General features: G+C 36.6%; 1 protein-coding gene across 2 annotated transcripts in view; it reads left to right on the top strand.

Annotated features, from left to right (window-relative positions):
- The first annotated feature begins 914 nt into the window (after nt 1-914).
- LOC127848383 (calcium-responsive transcription factor-like) overlaps nt 915-14,073 on the top strand; it is a 211,335-nt gene continuing 198,176 nt past the window's right edge. For both annotated transcript variants that reach the window (XM_052380820.1, XM_052380871.1), the window contains exon 1: nt 915-971. The gene's annotated coding sequence lies outside the window, so the exon portion shown is untranslated. The remainder of the gene's footprint in view (nt 972-14,073) is intronic.

A 14,073-nucleotide genomic window follows, 5' to 3' on the forward strand; every position in this document is an offset into this window, starting at 1 on the left:
TTTACATTAAGAAAGAGACTTTCGTGATGACTTCACCTGCATGCGGTCTGAGTATTTTGTTTTTCTTACAATACTTCGAGTGGAAACAAATTAAGAAAATTACAACAAGATGAATGCTACTGCTGTGTGTATGGGAACTATCGGCCTTGCCTGTTTGAACTTGCTGTAAATAAACGAAGATTTGTCATGGATTTAACGGGAATTAAATAAATCTTTGAAGGTAATTTGTGTGTTTTTGCTTTGTTTGCATTTATTCAGAAAGTATGTTACTCCTTTTTTAATATATCAATTATTAGTCGCTGGAGGATATAGACATAGGGCTCACATGGCGCTTGTTTTTTTTATACGTGCACTCCAAAATACTCCTTTTCGTGACTTTCAATGTCGTGTCCAAGCTCTTTTGAGATCGTGAAATTGAATCTTGTAGTAAACGGGGCTAAATACTGACTTGAACCGACGCCACTCGAACAATAGAACGGATCTGTAACCTATAACCAGCGGCTTATTCGTGTTAACGAACTACACGCCCGTTTACCCATTATACTTTTAGGCCGACATGTGACACTCATGGCACAATTGAAGTGAATAAGTGACAAAAGTGCACAGCTGCGGGACTAAACCCACGACTTAAGGTCTAATAATCATATGCGGTAATCGGACAGTATATTTTTTTTAATAACAGATACCTCAGACGCTTAAAGTGCACCAAATTATTGGGGGTGGGGGGGGAGGTAACAATATTGTTTGTACCAAAATCGACCGATTCTAGAATAATTTTAATTGTTATTAATGTCTACGATTGAATAGATAAATTTTTACGAACATAAAAACAATTGTGAAATCCATCATGATGCAATAATATTAATTATAGTTGTATATGACCTACAGTATATAGAATGCGCATGCGCGCTTTTCGTCAAAACGCTACCAACTTCCGTCTCTGTATCAATACGAGGTTGAATGAATTCGAGGTTTGTGGCTCGTTTTCAAGCAATACTAGAAAGCTGTTTGTGCACCACACAGCACTTGTTGTTTAAATATTAGCGTATATTGTTTCCGTTGGTTATTGTTAGATGCAATAGAGGGAGACTAAATCGTTTGCCTTTGGCAATGCAGTCAAACCATTTTGATGAGCCAATGAAAATCAAAATACTGGTCAATGCATAACTTATTAATTTTATCATTTTCATTCTACTTTCATTTCAAGAAAATTCTTTAAATTGACCTAACATTCAAATATGTTCACAGATTTTCAAACTTTTATATGATTTAATTAAATATGTTTCCAACAAGTCTTCGCTGTTTTGAAAAGTTCTTACCAATTCAAATGATACAGTCAAGTTAAGATAAGATTTATTTTGAGTCGGTAAGACATAAATAGACAACATAAGCCATTAAGGCTTTTGAACCGACTATATAAACATGTGTATAAATGTAACAAGTATAAAACAGCTACAATATGGAAATAAAATATAGCAAAATTTAGTTAATATATATGATATGCATGCTAATAACTTAATGAAATCACAGTATTAAATTCAAATAGTTTTCATACTATTTAAAGAAATATTGTGCAGGAGGCCGTTGATCTTGATCTGTAAGTAGATCTAAAAAATGAAAAATAATTAAAAAAAAACTGCCGTAAAAAAATTGTGAGTTCAAAGACTAAGAAGAAACTAAACACAAAATGAGCTAAGAAAGTGGGTAAAGACGAGGTATCAAATCGAAACAGATTCGAATTGAACTGGTCAGCAGCTTCCTCACAAATAAAAGGTTGCAAGTACACATAAGCAAATATAAAAACTGACAAGCACAGCAAGTACACATAAGCACATAAAAAACTGACAAGTACACATAAGCATATACAAACTGACAAGCACAGCAAGTACATATAAGCACATATAAAACTGACAAGCACAGCAAGTACATATAAGCCCATATAAAACTGACAAGCATAGCAAGTACATATAAGCACACAAAAAACTGACAAGTACACATAAGCATATACAAACTGACAAGCACAGCAAGTACATATAAGCACATATAAAACTGACAAGCACAGCAAGTACAATTAAGCTCATATAAAAACTGACAATCACAGCAGACCGATGGTAGTTATAGATTTAAGGTAAAAGCAGATTTCATGCTAAACAAAATAATAGTGAAAAATGTTCATGGTAAAATGTTCATGGACTGGCATCAAGCACATAAAGACTGACAAGCAAAGCAAGCTTTGGGTCGTATTAGAATTTATGTAAACAGATTACGTAACAAATAACAAATAGTAATGAAAAGTGAATAATGTTCACTTGACTGTCACTGGTGTCATGCAACTGGCTCTAAACATACAACATTAATGCATACATGTATACACATAGACGGGTACACAAATAGGCCTAAGCATTTCAGCACAAACAACAAGCAGTACAGAATATTTATAGACAATAGAACTCAACAGGGTAATGTTGAACATGCATTACAAAAAGCACAAAAAGAGCGCAAAAAGCACAAAATAAGCACAAAATAAGAACAATAAGCATGAAAAAGAAGGGCACAGAAACTAGAAACTACTTATTTTGCAGTATGCTGTACCTGTGCTGTGGCCCTGTCCCAGGAACAAGAAGAACATTTACAGACACTTCCATTCCAAGACTGAATAAGATTTTTGAATTGATAATAATTTATGTTGGCTCTAAATTCTTCTGGGAGGGAATTCCACAGCACAGGGGCAGCATACCTGAAAGACTGGTTACCATAGGTTGAAGTCTTTACTCTAGTATTTTTACTGTAATCTGTAAAATATTTGAATATCTAAAATTTATTGACGAATTTATTTTTACCACTAAGTTAGTTAGTACTACAGGCGCAAGTCCGTTAAGAATTTTGTCGGTTTCAATAGCCATAGTACGCATTCTTCTAATATAAAGAGACGGAATTTTAACTTTTTGAAGCAAATAATGGTAAGATGAAGAAAAATCATTGTAAACAAATCTAAGTGCCCTTTCTTGCAGTCTTTCCATTTTCTTTGTATTGTTTTCATAACAGAAATGCCAGGCCATTGGGCAAAAATTGAAATTGGATAATATAAAAGTATGAAAACTGTCAATTTATTTAGCTTATTTAGATGTTTACCTATTATTTTAAGGATATTTATTTGCATTCCCGCTTTTTTACAAATATTTCCAATATGATCTTCGAAATTAAGTTTATAATCAATATCAATACCAAGAAGTTTTACTGTTTCATCACATGTTATGCTGTTGTCTCCAATTGTTCCAATCTCCAATCGTTCATCAACTATCGGTTTAGAATAGACAACGATTGGAGACAAAGTTTCATGTTCTCGTTCATCAACTATCGGTATAGAATATTACACGATTAGAGACAAAGTTTCATGTACTCGTTAATCAACTATCGGTATAGAAAAGACAACGATTAGAGACAAAGTTTCATGTACTCGTTCATCAACTATCGGTTTAGAATAGACAACGATTAGAGACAAAGTTTCATGTTCTCGTTCATCAACTATCGGTATAGAATATTACACGATTAGAGACAAAGTTTCATGTACTCGTTAATCAACTATCGGTATAGAATAGACAACGATTAGAGACAAAGTTTCATGTACCCGTTAATCAACTATCGGTATTGAATAGACATCGATTAGAGAAGAAGTTTCATGTACTCGTTCATCAACTATCGGTATAGAATAGACAACGATTAGAGATAAAGTTTCATGTACTCGTTCATCAACTATCGGTATAGAATATTACAAGATTAGAGACAAAGTTGTATGTACTCGTTTATCAACTATTGGTATAGAATAGACAACGATTAGAGACACAGTTTCATGTACTCGTAAAGCAACTATCGGTATAGAATATTACACGATTAGAGACAAAGTTTCATGTACTCGTTCATCAACTATCGGTATAGAATATTACAAGATTAGAGACAAAGTTTTATGTACTCGCTTATCAACTATCGGTATAGAATAGACAACGATTAGAGACACAGTTTCATGTACTCGTTAATCAACTATCGGTATAGAATATTACACGATTAGAGACAACGTTTCAAGTACTCGTTAATCAACTATCGGTATAGAATAGACAACGATTAGAGACAAAGTTTCATGTACTCGTTAATCATCTATCGGTATAGAATAGACAACGATTAGAGACAAAGTTTCATGTACTCGTTAATCAACTATCGGCAAAGAATAGACAACGATTAGAGACAAGTTGCATGTACTCGTTATTCAACTATCGGTTTAGAATATTACACGATTAGAGACAAAGTTTCAATTTACTCGTTAATCAACTATCGGTATAGAATAGACAACGATTAGAGACAAAGTTTCATGTACTCGTCAATCAACTATCGGTATAGAATAGACAACGATTAGAGACAAAGTTTCATGTACTCGTTAATCAACTATCGGTATAGAATAGACAACGATTAGAGACAAAGTTTCATGTACTTGTTAATCAACTATCGATAAAGAATAGACCACGATTAGAGACAAAGTTTCAAGTACCTGTTAATCAACTATCGGTATAGGATAGACAACGATTAGAGACAAAGTTCCATGTACTCGTTAATCAACTATTGGTATAGAATAGACAACGATTAGAGACAAAGTTGCATGTACTCGTTAATCAACTATCGGTATAGAATAGACAACGATTAGAGACAAAGTTGTATGTACTCGTACATCAACTTTCGGTTTAGGATAGACAAAGATTAGAGACCAAGTTTCATGTACTTGTACATCAACTATCGGTAAAGAATAGACAACGATCAGAGACAACGTTTCATGTACTCGTTAATCAACTATCGGTATAGAATAGACAACGATCAGACACAAAGTTTCATGTACTCGTACATCAACTATCGGTATAGGATAGACAACGATTAGAGACAAAGTTTCATGTACTCGTACATCAACTATCGGTATAGAATAGACAACGATTAGAGACAACGTTTCATGTACTCGTTAATCAACTATAGGTAAAGAATAGACAACGGTTAGCGACAAAGTTTCATGTACTCGTTAATCAACTATATGTATAGCATAGACAACGATTAGAGACAAAGTTTCATGTACTCGTACATCAACTATCGGTATAGAATAGACAACGATTAGAGACAACGTTTCATGTACTCGTTAATCAACTATAGGTATAGAATTTTACACGATAAGAGACAACAGCCGTTTTTTTAAACAGTATTTCAGTCAAATCACGGCTGTCAATTTACCAGCTCACTCTTTTGCTGCATATACTTGGGCCAACAACTGACAACTGCCCTTACTTAATCAGAGAAATGGGGAGAATGGTCTTACAACGCATTTCATAACAACCCCCCCTTATAAACGATGCGGCGCGGTCGATGATCGAATTTGTTGCTCAGATATGTAGCCCGGCGCTTTACCAACTGAGCTGACTAGCTCCCTCTTCCTCCTCCTCCTCTGAGTACTAGTTCTAGTCTACTACTTATACTAGTTCTACTATGTTGCCTTATGCGCGTTTAAAAACCTTAGTGTGTCTAGTGGTCGGCTGTATGGATAGATTTTCAGAAACTTGGCACAGGCACTGACTTTGTTTAGTGAAAGGTCAACACATTTTCAGAGTGGTTTCTTCGTCCAGGATGAAACAATTTTTTAATAACTTTGCAGCAATAACAAGATACTGACATGGAACCAGGTCGATAGACCGAAGATCACGATAACATTTTCATATCAAAGTTTCAAATACATTTAATAAGAACTCAACGCTTTTGTCCGATCTTAAGCTCGTAAGACTGTATATATGGGGTATATTTTACTGTTTGTTTAATCATTACAATTAGATGCTGCATCTACATTAGATACGGGTTTCATGACATACGTGTATGTTTATTACTAAAATATATCTGACACGTCCCGTTACATATCGCAACATAGTACAAGGAACAGTACAAAATGTCAAAGTACACTTATAAGTACAGTGAACAGTGCACTGCAGGGCAGTTCGGTGATGTGTAATGCAGTATACTACAGCACCGCGGTGTGACACGTAAGGGATGGTTTGGTATGGTGCGGTGTGTTACGTTACGATATTTTATATATGTACATGGACAACAAAGCATACTTAATAAGACAGAACCACGTATCCGATATAATTGTAACAATTTATTATATTATTATATTGAAAGGGACTCACTCCCACAAGAATAAACACAAATAAATATCTAAATCTACACAGTTGAGCACAGAGTCACGCACCCACTGGTAAGCCGTCTATCGGACAGATTCTGGACGAGTTTTCCAGCCACATATCGATACATTTACAGTGGAACACATGACGGCACGGAAGGAACTTTCGGTTCTCTCCAACGACGTAAGGGCCCATGCAAACTGCGCAGATATCGCCGGCAGTTTCCGCACTGACTGTCCGTTTGAAAGCAGCTGAGCAACGACTTGTTGATAGTCCTGGGCGCCACTGTATCATCCAGGCGAAGTAAGATCTCATAGTCCTCGGGGGTCAGTTCCCGGTGCTGAATGTTAATTAAGCTGCTGATCAGGTCTGTGGCCAGGTCCTGAGAGGCGTTCGTTTCAACAAGGGCGTGGCGTAGGTTTTGTACAGGGGCGGGGCGGCGGTGCAATGATAAGTAAAACGTTTTCAATCGCGATTTTGAGTCTGTGGTGGAATTAGCATTCTTATTTACTATCGAGTAATTTTTATTTTGAGAAGGAAGATGTAGATAAAGTCGCTTTTCTTCAAGGTTTATTAATTTAAATAGTCTATGATGAATATATAATTTCGTTCTACCTTTGTTATTTTTTAGAGTATAACAATGCTTGTCCTTCACTTGTCTAGCGGCCTTTCTAACCTTTCTGTCCCTATCTCGCCGTAACACTTTGGCACATTTGGAAGCATTTTCATCGGACACTGGGAAATCCTGCACATCGAGATTCCTGCATTTCTCGAGAGTTTCCTCCATAGCGCCCAGGTCTCGCTCGATGGCGCGCAATATCCGGTGTTCCTCTTCCGGGTCTATCATCTCGGGTCGACAAGGCCTCGGGAAAAGCGACATGTTAAACCCTTAATCCTCGAGCGGTACTGGTTTCCATTTCTTTTTCTTACCTGCGCTGGGGTTTTCACCTTTCTGTTGACTTGTCGACTCGGATATAGGCTGAACGAGTTGAGGTAGATGAGTAGCCGGTGGGCAAGATGTCGCACAGGTATCTGTTAAAACATAAAAATACGAACGTGCCTTAAGCAAAACAACATTATACTTATCATATGCGCCCTATAACATGTTGCTTGCATGCAATCAAATTGTTATTGTTATAGATACTTTAAGACCAAGTGTATACAACGTTGAACAATTGCTTATTATCGTGCCATCAAAGAATTACTGGGGACAGCGCCAAAGTCACTTAAGCCTTCTAATCTGACAGTATAATGCATTAACACAATGAGCGTTTGTCCTTCGCTTGTGCATGAATCAATATAATACTCTGTCTTACTTTTTTTGAGTCTGAAAACACACCGATCTACACTCAATCGCACTTCAACGCAACACTTCTGTATTAATCATTTGTTTGAAATAATTTCCTGTAATCATGCATTGAAACATTCAATGTGTAATTGGTTAGCGGAACAATTGCCATGCACGTTCAATTGGAAATTTTGAAATATGTTTCCACTGTTTGATGAAACATGTTTTTATCGAAATAAAAATCGAACTAAAGAGTGTGTATGGGCAATAAAAACAAACCTTTACGTAGTATGCATTGGAGCACGTGCACATGCAACATGAGCTGCACGTGCAACATATGCAATACTGCTGGATCACAATATACATATATATATGCCCAGTTTTCTCAGAACACCACTCATACATATATAATTAATAAATCATTATCAAGCAGGTAATTAGCTTACCTTTTGTTGTAAAATGGCACAAACCACAAACCATCATGCAGGTAGCTAGCAACCTTTTGGTATGTTTGACACATTTTCCGATAGAAGCCCAGTACTCGCATCGCTCTTGAGTATTAACTACAGAAATATTTTTTTAATAAATATTAATACATGTACATCCAATAAATATCGTAATCGTATGAATATATATTTATGCCATCAATACAATCCCATACAATCGGACAGATGGTTGCAGAAATCGTACAGAACGTTTGCCTTGATAAAATACAAACTCAACAAATAAAAAAATAGAAAAACCTGCGCTCTTACATGCAATCAAAAGATTTAACGAACATAATATCAATACAATATATTGAGGGAGTTCCATCTTTGAGGAGCACATGAGTCGTGTTCTGAGAAAACTGGGCATAATACATGTGCGTAAGGTGTCGTCCCAGATTAGCCTGTGCAGTTCGCACATGCTAGTCAGGGACGACACTTTCCGCTTTAATGGTGTTTTTCGTTAAAGGAAGTCCCTTTTTACCAAAAATCTAGTTTCAGCGGAAAGTGTCGTCCCTGATTATCGTGCATTTTAAATTGCATGTGTTTCAATTATGTTAATAAATCATGTTTCTATAACATAATTCATTAGTATGAGTAAATACATGTCATGCAAAGATAAAACGTTGTGCTTCTGCTCCTTTACCTACTCTACTATACCAACATACTCTTCTATCAAAGCTTTAACATAATGTGCATACCACGATTCATAATGATATCATACGAACTTTCTGAATAACCATGTAATGTTTTGTACTTTTGTTCTGGTAACAGTGACCTCACCTTTGAACTCTCGTGAAAAACGGTCTTTCAAACCTTCACTTTTTCCTTTATAATTATAGTAAGTTTCATCAAGGCATCTTGAGTACGTTTTTAGAATCGGCAAGTAAGAAATAAGTTGACTTGTTCAAACTTTGTTTATTTTTGTTTTGTATGCCATCTTATGTATTTATTAACAATAATTATATATTTTGAAAAGTAAAACATAATTATGAAAGCAAAAAAAAACTTTGTTTGCTGCGTAAATTGAACCCTGCACCTTTCGATGTAAGAACGGATGCTTAACACCACAGAGGCTTTTTAAATGCACGACTGCGTATTAGAACCAGTAAGATTTGCTTTTGACCAAATTATCGTAGTTTGACGTACAAACTCGGAGACCGTTCGGGGTAACAAAAATAAATGAAATACGGCGATATTACCAGAAGTTCATACATGCTTAAAACCTACACCAATACATGAAAATGCAGGAGGTTTACTTTAATTAATTCAGAATGACCAAATTTTCGCCGATACCAATAATTATGTCGCTTATGAGCCAATCGCACAGACTTATGTGGATTTCCCCAAAAAGGTAATGTCTTTTGTAGAGGAATGAATTTTCGCATTTTTTAAAATGTGTAAAACTTACAATTTGTTGATTGTTTGGTTCAAATTCTTTTGAACTTTAATTTTCGTTATTTTCGAGCTACCTTTCATATGATTTGCATTTTTGTGAGTAAGCTCGTATAAACTCGCTTTAATAATTTTGACGGTTATTTATCATAGAACTTTTGTAAAAATTATTCACTATTCAGATTGTTAAAGTTATGTTATATGGTTCTTTAATTACACTTAACATATATAGAGTATATCAACTGAATACTAGGAAATTGTTATGTATCATAGTTAAATGATGTTTGCTGTAGTCATACATCGCTTTGATAATATTTTCCTATCTTTATGAGTATCGTCGTCGACCACCTGCTCGAAAGTGGCCCATTTTAAAGATAATTAATAAAATAGATAGCGTTTTAAAGAAAACGTGTTCACTTTAGGAGACCTGATGACAGAAGAAATGTTTACTACTTTATAGAATTGTATTTATGCCTGATAAATGTGAAACCTTAACAATTAACCAAAATTAGTTTTTAGTTTAGCTTTTTCTTGCATCAAATAATCTTGTATGATGCCATTCACATATTTTAAATTGCATAATATTTTGTTATATTTACCAAAAAAAAAGGAACACAGGTAGTTTGGTTTTTCTTAAATCTGTGTTATGTTGATATAAATGTATGGTAGGCAAAATAATACCTTTCAACACAAAGAAGCTTTCTTTTAATTTAATATTTATTATGCTCGACTTTAAGAACCGAAATACAATAGTCATTGTCTTACACACGTTACGCACTGATTAGATACCTATCAATAAAGTGTACATTTATATTAATTCACGTTTAATTGATACAAAAAATTGCCCAAAACGAAAACGCAATATACCACTGGCATTAACATGTTTTACTTTTTTTACACTTGCTCCCGAAACTTCTTGTACCATGACCACCAATGCCCCACAAAAGATACTCTTAGTAGCTACTGAGACTTTTATAAAGAAAGTTGATCAATTGACTATACTCTAAGATGATATTACATTTGTCATAACCCAAAACTTAACCAAAATTTATCTTACAGCTTAATAATAGTATAGAAAGAAACTCGAGGTGTTTGATTAACTTACACTGCTACTTCATGTACATAAGGACTTTTTATTTTACTCTGTTAAAGGTCAAATGCAGTTCAGAGTTGTGTGTCAATAGAAGAGTGGTTTATAGACTTATATTAACAATTATGGCGGGGTCACATATTACATCAAGCTTGACGTACGGTAAAAATTTTGGAAGTTGACAATGGCTGTCATTTTTATTTTTGGTCTTTTGATTAGGTGACACAAGAATTTAAGTTTAAACAAAATCTTCTGTGGGTGTTTAACATTTGGAATTTTATTAAATTTTAATCGAGGCGTAATGTTCTTTTTAGTTTATTTAATCTGCTTTGTCTATTGCATGAAACAATTACGCTAATATTTTGATTCGCTCACAATGGATTTTTATATAAATATTGAAGGATGAATAGAATACTTTGTAAGTATAATCGTGTACTCGAATTTATCCGACTCGTCTCAGAAAGTCGTACACGGCTCGATTATCCTTGGAGTGTAAACCGTTCTTTAATCGTCAAAAGTACACAATGACACTAACACAGTATTCTATATTTACATGACCCGTCGCATATTCAGTTTTTACCTTCATTACAGGTATAATACATTGTCGTGCGATTTTCCACAAGCGCCACGATCACCAAACGTTACTGATACTAACAACGGCAGTTAGCAACCGACAGAAAGCAGAATGCAACTAAGCCGAATGCAAGTTACCAAATTATGACAGCAGGTGACGCAATTTTATTTTCCGTACGTTGAAAGAAAAACAGAGGGAAAAAAGAGGAAACATCCGAACCATTTTGACTACTATACTGAATAAACTGAATTCAACCAATGCGAAAGACATCGGACCTCGGACAAATCCGATAAAATTCGACGAGGTCCGATAATATTTCCCAAATTGTCGGACCTCGTGTCCGACAAGAAAAAAAAAAAAAACAATATGTAAAACTTTGATTAAAAATGAACACGAAACTAGGAATATTAAAAAAAGGTCTAATTCATGTTTATTTTACTTCGATAGATTATTTAACTTTAAAATCAATTTTCCAACCAGTCGAACTGGCTGTCTTTGCTGGTGACGTAACAAACTCCAAGCGCGATTCTTAGAACCAGTTAAATATTGCACATTGTTTCGTGACGTAGGCGACGCATCAATGACATCATGGTTGAATTAAATTTTACTGGTTTCGAGCATTGTGATGATCGTAAATAGAAAGCGGGGAACCACACGACCGTTGCCTGTCCCGTGTCAAGATTTGATGAAGAAGTAGAAGTTGTAATTTGTGTATGCCGCTCACTTCTCAGCCATATCAGCAAGAAAGTGATTAGCGTTTAATTCGTACTAATATTCGCTCTATATATCGACTTTACTTGCTACGGAATTTCTTAGCTGGATCACAAAATTACAGCTCCCGCGAATAAAATTCGTAGCGAGTCAAGTCGAGATATGAAACTAATATTAATACAAAATAAACGCTAATCACTTTCTTACTGATATCATGATATGGCTGGAAAGTGAGCGGCATTTAAAATTTAACAACTTTTAATAAAACGGCGAAACATACTTGTCTCGGCACGGACGAAAAACGAGGTCCGATAAAATCTGGCGAGGTCCGACAAATTTTAAAAGTTATCGGACCTCGTGTCCGACAAGATTTTTGCGTCTTTCGCATTGGTTGCTGAATTAGTTCCGTTTGTTTTATAATCTTTATTAAAATAAATACGTTTAGTTTTGCCATTAAGACCAGTCAGCCTACTGGACACGCAATAAATTTACTGCCGTGCATGGTTTTGATATTGGTAAGTTGCAGTTAGTATGTTTTTTATTCAGGACATAACGGAGGTCATGTATCGTAAGTGTGGTCCATCATTTGTCCAAATAATACAGTAGACGTAATTTTCTGATGAATATTATATCGACCTCATATTTATAAAGAAGCCCAATCCCAATTGCAACATACCTGTGCGTGTAACTTTCAGATTTCTCTAGTCTGTTTACCAGGCTATTTTAACAATGTATATAAACACATATTTACCCTTTTATGTCTATATAATCTATTTGGTAAAGTGAAACCTGCATGTTACAAGTACTTGTGTCTATTACAACTAGTGTAACCATCGTTGAAAAAAACAATAGTATTCTACTATTAAAATATCATAGAACATAATGTTGACTCAATTTGAAACAAATAAATTAAAAATGTAATATAAACTGGTCCTTTATGGTTGGTCTCGCGGGCCTTGTTGCGCGGGCCGGGTTACCAGCTCGCGAGGCCTGAACGCTGGTCTGATTCTCGCGGAGTGTGGGTGAAGGGGTGGTCTCGCGGACCTAGTCGGGCTACCGAGCTCGCGAGTACTGATCGCCGGGCCGTCTCGCTCGGAACCCATGGGACAGCGTGTCTCTGCCTGAGACCGCGGACGCCCTTCCGAACACGGCGGGCCGAGCCAGCGTAAGCGGCCGGAGGGCCTTGTCTAAGCGATGGCTTCCAAAGGCCTGCGCTCGGCCGATAATCTATCGGTGGCTGCGATTTCCGTGTATCCGTAAGAGCGACAGTCCTTATGAGTGATTAAAACCCCGTTAAGGACGTACCGATGGACATGAAAGCAATTCCATAAACATGAGAGAACTTTTGTTTTCTCTCGCGACGTGTCTTGTCTCCCGGGCAGTAGCTGATCGTCGTGGGCCGGTGTTCGAGAGCAAGCACATCGGGCGCTTGTACAGCGCGAGCCAGGCCAGGGCCCTCCCAGCGGGGGCGACCAGCCTGAGGAACCACTTGGCAATGTCAAGAAGCTCTTGCGAACAGGACTAGAACTAGTCGGTCCCGAGACGCTCAGACGGACGCGGCTTCCGTGCTTCGATACGGAGAGCCTTGACGTGTCCTGCCAGCTCGGCGTGGTCTTTCAGCCGAAGCTGGGCGTCGACTAGTCGAACGTACGAGATAGCTCGTGCAGCGATTGCAGAGAATCGGCCGTATCTCGCATAACGCAGCTTCCCAATTGGTTGGTGAGACGGGGTCCGGCAGGCTGGCCGCGCGTTCCTTCGGCGGCTAACGTTCGATAATACACGTTTATGTTTAAGTTTCATTCTACCCCAGGCAAGTTACAGAGAAACAGACCCCGACAAGCACGGACAGAGGGACGAACGGCGGACGGATGGACAACGCCAAAACAATATCCCTCTGCCTTCAACAATGAAAACTATTTTTAAATACACGTAGATATGAAGATACATGCAGATTGAAAGAAATAACTATAGGTTAAATCTAAAAGTAAAATAATACACATGACACAGTAAGTTATAAAATACATATCCAGACGATAGTGCTGAAATGTTTCCCTACTAAAGTAGATAATCTTTTTTACAATTAATGTTTTACAATTATGACCAACTAGATATGTCTAAAGAGGCGCAACTTCTGCAAAAACAAAAAAATTCCGTTATAAGCCGTGTACGTGTCCGTGTACGTCCGTAGCATTTCGGCACGACTGTCACTTGACATCATTGCATAGTGTATGATGATTTGTGCTAGGATGAAACTTACATCTTGCCATCGCATTAAACCAACATAGTCATACCCAGCATGCAATTTAGGAATAAGAATGTTGCATCTGTAC

The sequence above is a fragment of the Dreissena polymorpha genome, chromosome 1, assembly GCF_020536995.1.
Source record: "Dreissena polymorpha isolate Duluth1 chromosome 1, UMN_Dpol_1.0, whole genome shotgun sequence".
Taxonomy (NCBI): domain Eukaryota; kingdom Metazoa; phylum Mollusca; class Bivalvia; order Myida; family Dreissenidae; genus Dreissena; species Dreissena polymorpha.